Source organism: Fukomys damarensis, unplaced genomic scaffold (genome assembly GCF_012274545.1).
Source record: "Fukomys damarensis isolate Sample0158 unplaced genomic scaffold, DMR_v1.0_HiC HiC_scaffold_18, whole genome shotgun sequence".
Lineage (NCBI taxonomy): Eukaryota > Metazoa > Chordata > Mammalia > Rodentia > Bathyergidae > Fukomys > Fukomys damarensis.
Window position 1 is genome coordinate 17,855,892 of NW_022900930.1, and position 11,230 is coordinate 17,867,121.

The following is an 11,230-nucleotide window of genomic DNA, read 5'->3' on the forward strand; positions in this document are numbered from 1 at the left end:
AGAGAATAGATTCATTCATAGGAAAATGGATACATATTGAAGATATACTCCTAAGTGAAATAAATAAGTCCCACATGTGTAAATACCGAATAGTTTCCCTGGTGTGAATATTCTGCAACAATGCATAAGATTCTAATAAGATTACTGACATTTAGAAATGGGAGGAAAGGAGCTAAAGGTGTAGGGAAGGTGTGATACGTAGGGGAAGAACAAAAAGGGAAAAGAAAAAAATGTGAGAGAATGAAAAGATGAAAATAAAAAGTGTTTGTAGATGGGGAGGGGAGGAGGGGGTGAAGGGAGGGCAGAGGTAAGGGGAAAAAAATGAGAATCAAGACTTGCCATGTAAAGGTACATGATCCCAACAATGAATGTAACTGTACTGTATCCCTAAATGTACCAATAAACTCAATAAAAAAAAAAAAAGAATTATCAGTACATAACCAACAAAAGTGTATGAAACTACAAATCAACACATAGGTTTCCCTTGTTCCTTAGCAAAAAAATTTCTACACTAAAGAAGCCTTCAGAGTGAAATTTTTGCTTATGAAATAGATGTCATTTTTATTTAGTAGATATTTAGAAAAATCCACTGTGTGTGTTGTACACATTCATTGAAATACTTAAATAGTACCTGTAGTGTGGGTAGTGATCTGCCAAGTCAGAAATGGCTCCAATTATCTGCTTTTAGTCTTTCCCTTTAGTGAGCACAAGTAAAATTCATTAGTGTATAGTACCTTCCCCTTCGCACAAAGCTGAAGCATGCTTTCCCACTATGAAAGGGCCCTTCTTTTCTCACAGATATTCTGTCTCCAAATGAGGAGTGTGTTGAAGGGCTTATGCTGATGAACTAACAATAGGTACTATTGATTTTTCTTGACTCTGAGCAGTTTTTCAATATACACTTGAGATCTCAGTAGAGCTGATACTGCACATTATAAATGATAGTTCCAAGCCTAAATCCTTCATTTCTCTGCAGAAACTGTACTGCAGCAACTAAGCACAACAACAACAATAATAAATGCTAATATTTATTGATCTTTTATTTCTCAAGCACTGTAATATAACTTTATATTCATTAATTTTTCATCTTTGTTACAACACTTCTATTTCTATTTTATTCATGTTTACAAAAGAGAAATTGAGGCAGAGAGAGGTAAATTTCCCAATAGAAGGCAGTCTTAGTCTGTATGAGGTGTTACACAAAAGTACCCTAGGCTGAGTAGTTTATAAACACCAGAAATGCATTGTTCACCATTCTAGAAGCTAGGAAGTTCCAGGTTAAGGCACTAGCAGATTTTCTTTTTCTTTTTCTTTTTTTTTTTTTTTTTGAGACAGGTTCTTGCTATGAAGTTCAGGCTGGGTTTGAACTCACTATGCAGCCCAGCCTAGCCTCAAACTCTGAGCAATCCTTCTGTCTCAGCCTTGCAAGTGCCAGGATCACAAGTGTGTGTCACCACGTCTGGCCAGGCACTAGCTGATTTAAAATATGATGGAGGCCTGTTTCTTGTAGATGGTACCATTTATGTATTTTCATCTGGTGGAAGAAGAAAACAAGCTGTCTGAAGCCTTTTAAAAGGGCATTAATTCCATTGAGAAAGACTCCATTCTCATAACCTAGTCACCTCTGAAAGGCTCCACCTCATACTTTTGCATGGGGGATTAAGTTTCAATATATGTAATTTGAAGAGACATAAACATTCAGACAGCAGTGTCAGAACAGTGAATCAGATTCTGATCTGTTGGACTAAGAACCAAAACTAAGTAAAATGTGCTTGTTATTGCTGGACCACACCTAATACTTTTCTATTTCTATACATTGGCTTATGTTGTTTCCTCCTACTGAGTGCTCCATATTACCCATTCAACTTTGTGTCTTCGAGGGCTTCTATGTGTCCCTCTCCTTCTTTGGGAGGAGAAGGAGCTATTCCATCACTGAAAAGTAAAAATGTGCTGTGAAGTATTACTACCATCAAAGTCTAGTGCTCCTTTCTCCATGTTTAGTATAGTGTTAAAATTTAAAGTTTTACATTTAAAAATAAAAAGGATTTTAGGAATATATTTTGAAAGGATCTCCAAAACAACCCTTGGTGTTTGATGCCACATGGAAAAGAAACTTCAGTCCGCAAATTCTGTTTTTCTTTTGTTTTTATGAGCTTATTCTACCCCAGTAGCACTTTAGGGCTCCTCAAATGAAAGGGTTTGGAGTCTCTATCTTCAGGTTGCTACTGAAAATAATCCATGGATATTGATTAGGGAATATTAATTATATTTTCTATATTGAAATAGTTTAAAAAATGAGAAAATGAAAAAATAGAAATAAAGTATTTGTAAATAGGGAAGGGAGTGCTCCTCAAATGAAAGGGTTTGGAGTCTCTATCTTCAGGTTGCTACTGAAAATAATCCATGGATATTGATTAGGGAATATTAATTATATTTTCTATATTGAAATAGTTTAAAAAATGAGAAAATGAAAAAATAGAAATAAAGTATTTGTAAATAGGGAGGGGAGGGAGGGGTGAAGGGAGGGCAGGGATAAGGGGAAAAAATGAGAACCAAGACCTGTCATGTAAAGGAACAAGATCCCAATGATGACGGTATATAATGTATACCTAAAATGTACCAATAAATTCAATGAGAAAAAAAAAAGAGTTTTAGTTATAGCTTGCTTTTGTGGGATTGATGTAAAATGAATACTAAAATGTATTTTTCCTTTTCATCTACAGTATTTTTGTCTGAAAATTTATTGGCTGTGCGTATTAGCCTGTACTTAGTATAATAAGAACAACCTTTCATATACTACTTAGCATGTGAGAGATGTAGATGCTTTTAAGGTAGCACTGCAGCTAATCTCTTTGTAGTGATATAGACGGCATTAAAAGTGAAGACCACCTATGTGACATTAAAAGGCTTATCTGTCGGCAAGTCTCTGATTGGTTAACTGACTTTACTAAAGTGCTGAGTTGGACTGAGAGTCAAGAAACCTGGTTTAAGAGCTTTCTCTGTTGCTTATTAGCTAAAAGTCATCGGAGGAAACAAAGAGCCATGGGTTGCTTACCTGTAGAAGAAGTTAGTTCTTAGGATGGACATTAAGCCATCCTTCAGCAATTGAGTTCCAGGAATCCATGAAATCTTGCTTTCTTCTATCACCAGATGATTTTCTTTATACATTCGTTCTAGATAGCTTTCCCCATCTCTCATTTCTTATTGAATTCAAAAGAATCAGATGTTCTATCTCAAAATATGCCATGTTGGTGCATGGATTATTTTGAGCTGAAAGCCATTGAGAATTGACAGGTACAAAAACTCTCCCAGATCTTCCTTTCTCTAAGAGTAGAAATGTCTGCACAAGATAGACTGTCATAAATCACCCATCCAGGAGTGCTCATCTTCATGAAAACAAGAAGTCAGCAGTGAAATGAGTTTGTGCAAATCAGCCTTACTAAAACAATCTTTATCTTTCAATAGTTTCCCCTTGTATTTCCCTTGCTTTAGAAACATCAACTTCCCCTTTCTTTGTTTAGTCACATTCCCACAATATATTGACTTTTGTTAAAATGCTGAGTTTCTGTGTCCAATTTCTGATTTGGGTTTTCACTTCTTTTCTGTGTGGCTCCATGCACGTAAAATTAAACATATTAAATTAAACTTGCATGCCTTCTTTTTTCCTATCAACATGTTTTCTGTCAGTTTAATTCATGGGCTCCAGGAAAAAAAATCTAAAATGGTCAGGGAGAAGTTGTTTTTGCTACTTGGAGACTGAAAATATTTTTCTTTGATTGACAACAATGATAGGTGTGACTCTTTTTTTCTTTCCTCCTCCACTCTTACAATTTGAGGGTGTTGTAGCTTTATGAGCTCTCGAACTCATATGCTGACACTGCCACCCCTGGAATGCAGCCAGCACTGTAGGATTCTGCTTATGCTGCTCTACTCATAAAGCAGCTAAGGTAGAAATTATATTGTCTCCTATCATGTTTATATGATACGGCATGGCTTTTTGCCAGCTCCACATCACAGTTGTCTTCTGGAATCTTACTTTGTATACATGAGCACACAGTCAATTCTAGATACCTTAGAAACAAGCTGATTTTTCTGTTACCGAATGATTCAGATGGAGGCATAATCTAAGGTTCTCTCTGATACTTTAGGATTCCCAAGGACACAAAATTATCACTTTTACAGTACAGAAGCATTTGGCCAGGAATCGAAAAAACCTATTCAAATGGTGGTACTAATTTGTGTTACTGATACAGATGAAAGAAATGTAAATCCCAACTTACTAGATGTCAGATAAGCTGGGTTCATGTTCCCTGAAGTTGAAGAAAGAATTCTAAGGAATAGTAGATGTTAAGAGTAGGAAAATGTAACTGGGGAATAGGAATAGGGAATAAGAGTGGGGAATGAGAGACAGGAGGGGTCCTGAATAGGTTGCCAACAAGCCCACTTTTCTGAGAAAGTTTTATAGAGCAAAGTCATGGGCAGGTGGGTACAATGTGGGTCAAATTATAATCAACCAATGCCATTAAAAGTTTAGCCACTTAGCTGATATTGATCCAATAGTAGGAAGGGCAAATGGATGACATCAGTAACCTTGGTTGGTAATCTATAGTCTTAATTTTGTCATTAGCCTTAGTCTTAGTCTAAGTCTTAGTCTTAGTGGGTGGGAGAAAACAGTACACCTCTAGAGAGATGATAGTTTATTTACATGGGGAACTTCAAAAGTGTAGTAGGGAAGTATGTAATCTGGTCATTGTGACTTTAATGTTCTTCAGATATGCCTTCAGCTGTTTTTTTAAATTCTGTTCTCATCTTCTGCACTGACTCCCTTGAAGGCATAGGCTTGTCTGACTGCCTGTAATATTCCTACCTTAATTCTCTATAATATTGTGACTTTAGGCAAATCTATTAATGTCTCTGAACTGCAATGCCCGAACTCCAAACCAACACAGTGAAGTAGACACTTCTTAAATTCTCTTGAATACAATGTTTTTTACTTGCTCTTGGGCCATGATTTAGTTTATTACTCTGGTAATAATATACTTTCAGTTAATAACTTGGAATAAAGTTCAATTTTTATAAAATCTCCAGATAATAAGAAAAGGATACTTTTATTTTAACATTGATGTCTGCAGATTGGAACATGTCCTAGATCACTTCATAATTCCTCAAACAAAATACGAGAGCCTAAGAAGTATGATTATCCAATAACAAAACATGGTCCTGTCTCAGAACACCAGAAATCCATTTCTAGAACCAGGTAGAGATTTGCTAGCATTTCTGCATATGGTGGAAGACACCTGTGAAGACAGAAATGCAATTTGTGTAAAAGCTATTCACTTATATCTGCCTGCAAATATAGAAACATCCGAGGGCTCAATTTTAGTTCATTCTTTAGTGGGTAAATATGGTGGGCTGATATATCGCTCCCTTTGATTTGGAAGGAAAAGAAATGTTATTTTTATGCAATATGAAGCCACCTCAGGGAAGTCACTTTTCATCTATCAGATGCCCAAGAGCTTTGTAATGCAAATTGTACTTTTCTTTTCTTCTTACCAGCAATTTAATTTGGGACAGGACTGATTGACTAGAATGTTTGCTAATCACTTTGAAACAAGACTAGGCTGGGGGCCAGTGGAAATTTGCCAGAACCTCCCTTCCAAAGACAAGGTCGACAGCTGGTCTCATTTTGGAAATGCTTTTGCCCATTATCTTATCATTTGGTCCATTTTATATGGTCCACATCTCAAATTACAATTGTGATTTTGAAGATACTCCAGAGGTTAAAAAAAAGACTCCATATACAACTTAGCAGAACAGATTTAGCTATACTTTGAAAGTTAAGTTACCTTGCTGAAAATTTTAAACCTCCCTTTCCATGTCTATTTTTTGAGTTGGTAGTCATATCAACAGTTATGAAGTACTGCTGAGCTCTAGCTTTTACATGCTAATGTGACCATATTTGCTGGTGAAGTAGGGAAAACAACTTTGACTTGCTCAAGTCATGGATTTTTGGCAGATTTGAGAGAAAGGATATGAACAAAATGTATGCATTGAACCCTACCATGTGAAACTATGGGGGAGGGTGGGTCAAGGAGGAAGATGGGGCACAAAAGTGCTCAAAGTAGGTTACTGAGACCAGGAGATAGACAAATAATAGGTAGCTAGGATAGGAACCTGAGTAAACTGAGATAAGCCCTGGGAAAATTGAACAAAAGGGAAAGGGGCTCATTGACGTGTGCTGTGGGAACCTGGGGAGCAGGCAAGGTCTCCTAACATCAGATGCCTAGCTAAAATGGCAACCACAGTGTTTTAAAGGACAAGGGTCTGGGTACACTGACATAAGTCCTGGGAAGTTGGTGTGTGGGGGAATCTGCTCCTCCTGATGTCAGAAGCCTAGCTAAAATCAGCAATTGAGTTATTTCATTGTCTCATTTTCTCATACCCACCCAAACAGCCCAACGAAGTACATATTAATGCTGAAGTTGGGTGCTTGCTTGGCGTCCTCCCTTGGAGCCCCTCAGCTAGGGAGAGCTTTTCTTGACTTTCTAATAAACTGTACTCGGTTTATTCCCCATGACTATGCTCTGGACTTCATACTTCATCATCTTCAGGACAGAGCCCAGAGGGAGGAGAGAATCGATTACATTATGAATATGTACGAATTTGCCAAAATGAAACTCATTAATCTGTATAGCGAATAAAAAGTGGGAAATCTTTTCTTTGTGTCATACTGTAGTTTTTTTTTTAAATAGATATTTGTGCCAAAGAAAGATGTTATAAGATTACTGATGTATCAGAATCATGGAATGCATGAAACGCCTGAACTTTCAATACTTGTAGGAAGTGGAAGGGTAAGACGAATATGAAAATCAAACTAAATACAGGCAATGGGGAATAGTGGGGTCTGTGGATAACTACCACAGTTATGCTTTTAAATATTTTCAAATTAAGATAAAAAAATCAAGTACCATGCTCACAAAACAAGATCCTTGGTGAAAATTATCAGCTTTGAGTAACTTAGACTTTGAAGAATTATATTGATCTCATTTTAGATGTGTCACAAATTAAGCAGTAAGTTCTTGGAGAAGAGAAGAAAAGAAAAATAAAAAATATTTTTTGAGTATCTAGCAGTAGGGATTGTTCTGGGCATTTGCATATGCATGATGGCATGAATTATCGCAGTGCTTTCCTTTGGTAGACGCTGCTTCACCAGTTTCGTATATTATAAATTTCAATCTAAGCGAATATAGTGGACTTATAAAAATGGAAAAGCAAGGATTTAGTTACAAAACTCAGATTCCTTTCCCTGTCGTTACTGTTAGAACCTGATAGTTATATAACTTCCATGTGCCTCAGGTCTAATGTAAATATAATAATACTTTCTTCAAAGGAGTATTTTAAGATGTGAAAAGTCATGACTGCAAAAACCCACAACAGTGCCAAGTACTCTCCCTCTGTGTTCATGACAGCTAACCAAGGTCGGCTACATAGTTTACAGGGCTCGGTGCAAAATGATACCATGGGTCCCTTTGTTTAACAGAACCGTTAAATGCAATAAAATGAAACCCTTTTTCATTTTCCAGGAAATTTATGACTTATAAACCACAGCACAGGTAACAGACACATAAGTCATAACATAAATTTATAAATTTCAAACAAGATAAATAATATGAAGGTCACATTCCAGTGAAGCTGGCCTGGTGGCCTCTTACTACTTCCTGACATTGTCTTACTTTTCCCTAGCTTCTTCATGCTTCTGGAAGTCTACTTTATAAATTCTCCCTTCTCTGACACCTCCAACATTTCCTCTCATTTCACTCTCAGTTGATGACCTTGGAATATATTTTACTGAAAGAAAACAAATCCAAGCCAAAACCAGAAGGAAAAAGATGAGCTCATCAACCTCTCTCACCATGACTATGCCCAACTGTTGCCTCCTTTCACTTTGTGTGCTAAATCCTAACATGTTTCTCCAGTTCTCCATTCTGTTTCTCGTAACATCAATTTTCACCTCTCTAGTGAAGCGGTCCTACCAACACACAGTGGAGTTTCTCCTAAAACCGGTGTTTCCTGATATATTCTGCTATAGCTACTATCCCATTTCTGCTTTCTCAAGCATGAAATTCTTTGAAAGTTTTCATATTTATGCTTCTAATTTCTTTCTACTTTCCCTCTCACACTTACTTCAATTTAATTTTTGTTTCTACCATTTTCTAGAAACTGCACATTTTAAGGGTGCTAATTGCTATACTTCCATTTTGTTATATCCAATGGTCAATTCTTCATCCTCATTTTGTTCTATCACTAATAGTATTTTCACAATAATTTCACCCTCTCTGTCTGCTCCCCCCTTTTCCTCTCCCTCCCCCCATTTTTCTCGTACTAGGATTTGAGCCCGGAGCTTCAGACACACTGGGCATGTGCTGTACCACTGAGCTACCCTTCCTAATCTTTGCCTCTCACTCCAACTACTTCCTATTTTGGTTTTATGATACCACGCCTTTCTTGGTTTCCCTTTGCACCAGTCTTTCTCTCTCTGTTTAGCTGGCTTACTTTCTTTGTCTTGTCCTGTAAATCCTGCAACTTCTTGGAGCTCAGTCCTCTAATATCTCCCCTACTTTCACCTACCTCCGTAGGACAGTGTTGTGGCTTTAAGCAATCTCTATACACTAACGTCTCACTATGTCTATTCCAGACCCCATCCTTGAGTTCCCAGCTGGTACATCTATGTACCTTAGATACAATCCTGTACTCTTTTCATTCTCCCATATGCTCTATTCAATCTGTCAATAATTGTGTGCTTCCACCTTCACTACCTACCCTGCTATACTCTGGCCCAAGTTGTCCTGAACTTGATATTCCTCAGTATGATCTTAATCAGTCTCCCTCTTTTATGTATACCTCTTGACAGTCTATTCCCTATACAAGGGTCCTGTTGAAAGGAAGATCTGGTAATGTCAGTCTTCTGGTTCAAAGCCTCCAATAGTTTCCCACCTCACTCAGTACAACCCAAAGATCCTGCAATAGCAGACGAGGCTCTACCATGTGTTGTATCTACTTGCTTCTTCCTATGTCACCTCCTGTACTCTTCCTTTGCTCGCCCTCACTACACTCCTGGCTATTCTTCTGATTGTTGGGTTAGGCTCCTTCCTCTGCGCCTCTATCTGGAGCATTCTTTCCCGATAGCCTTGTGGGTTGTTCCCTCACTTCTTTAGTCTTGCTCAAGTGCCTTCTACCCATCTTTGACACCCGAGGTTTAAAATGCCAGCTAGCACTCCTTGTTTGTCTACACTGCCTGTGCTGTTTAATTTTTCTTCATGTGCTCAGGAATTTTTGTTTCATTTAATTTACTGCTGTATGCTCAAAGCCTATAAGTGCTTGGCACACATAAGAAGTCACTATAGATCTGATAATTGAATGAAAAAATAGCACTTGCAAATAGATATAAAATGGAACATACATCATCAGAATCTGGCAGTAAGTAAATCCTATTAAAAATTAAAATTTTGTGGTCCTTGGTAATGTATTATATAAGTTTTCCAAGGATATTTCACACTATGACATGTATCAAGTTTGCCTGGAAATGTACGGACTCTTGGTCTCCAGGGAATTAGTGTATTGTGACATAAAGAAATGGTAGGGAAGATCTAAGTTCATTGTCATCATGACTCTGATAGTCAATGTCCGTATTGGGTATGAATGTGTGAGCCAGCAGGCTGTGCAGTACATGAAATGCACAGTGGACATAAATAACATTTCTTCAGGAAGCTACAGAAACTCTTTCATTTAGTAAGATGCTATTTGTTGTAAAGAAACACAAATGTTCTCCATGCAGTGCTTGAAAGAGCACCGACTGCTTTAGGGTAGAAAGCCAGCCTACTCCTTTTCAGCAGAGCGTGAAATCACCCTATTACTTTTTACCAGGTTACTCACATAAAGGGACTGTGCCTATTAATGAAACATGCATTCTTGTTTCTCAAGAGAAATGGTATCCAAACCATCTCATTTCTCTGTTTCTTCTCACTCTTCTGGAGTCACTTTTTGCTGCACTGTATTGTGTTCAGCTTGAACTGGCCACAGGGTCAGATTATTAGGCTGGATGACTTTGAAGTGATCTTTCTCATACTGAAGTTTTTCTTTTTTATAACTGTATCATAGAATCTTTGTTCTCTGGCTAATTCATGTCTACCGGATAGAAGATAAATGTAGATTGCAGATATAAATATGAATCACGAATCACACAAGTCAGATGTCCATTTTGATGTGTGACATTATACATAATTTTCTTTGGGATAGGAATTGTTTTAACCGAAGCTTCATTTTTCCATTAGTTTGTGCTTGTCTCCATGTTGCCTCACAGCTACTTAGTGATTTTATGCTATTCTTATCGCCTCTGTTCAATGAATGAAAACTTTCCCTCACTTATTTTATTATCAATAATTTAAGTGTCCATTTAGTGTTCAATATGACCACAACCATGTAGTAAAGTATCAGAAAACGTGCTGGCAAAAGCACCCCAAGGTTTGGAGGGCTGCCACTGTCACTGGTGGGATTGGGTGACTTTTTAATTTCATTTATACTTTTGTTGGTACAAAGAACATCCTTTCTTTCTCTCTTTCACATTCACTCTCATTTTCTTTCTCTGTCCTTAACTGGCTCATTCAATATGGATCCAGTTTTGCTGACTACAGCTTTTCAGAGCATCAAAACCAGGAAACTGTTAGGGGAAAAGTATGCTAATATGGTGATTTCAAACTTTTTGTTCCCAGAACTCTTTTAAACATTGTAAAGAATTATTAAGGCCCCTAAAAATCTTTTGTTTTTGTGAGATATATAAACATTTTTTCTATATTTATAAATAATAAACAATTTTATTAGAATTTAAAATGTAGAAAATTTAAAAACATTTATTAATTCATTTAAAATAATAAAACCCAAGATTTGTAAAATAAATCACATTTTGGGGACAAATTTTCAAAATTTTTAAAGTTTTCTGATTTTTTGTATTAGTCTAAAGAAAATTAGAACCTCATAATAAGACATCACATACAGTTTAGAACCAAACAAAGGCTGCTTAGTTATTTATTTTTCATCTACTCCTTTTTAAGAAGAGAGTAAAGGCCGAGTATTGTGTTGCATGTCTATAATCCCAGCACTCAGAAGGCTCAGGCAGGAGGATCACCAAGAATTTGAGGCCAGCCAGGGCTACAGAGTGAATTCAAGGCCAGCC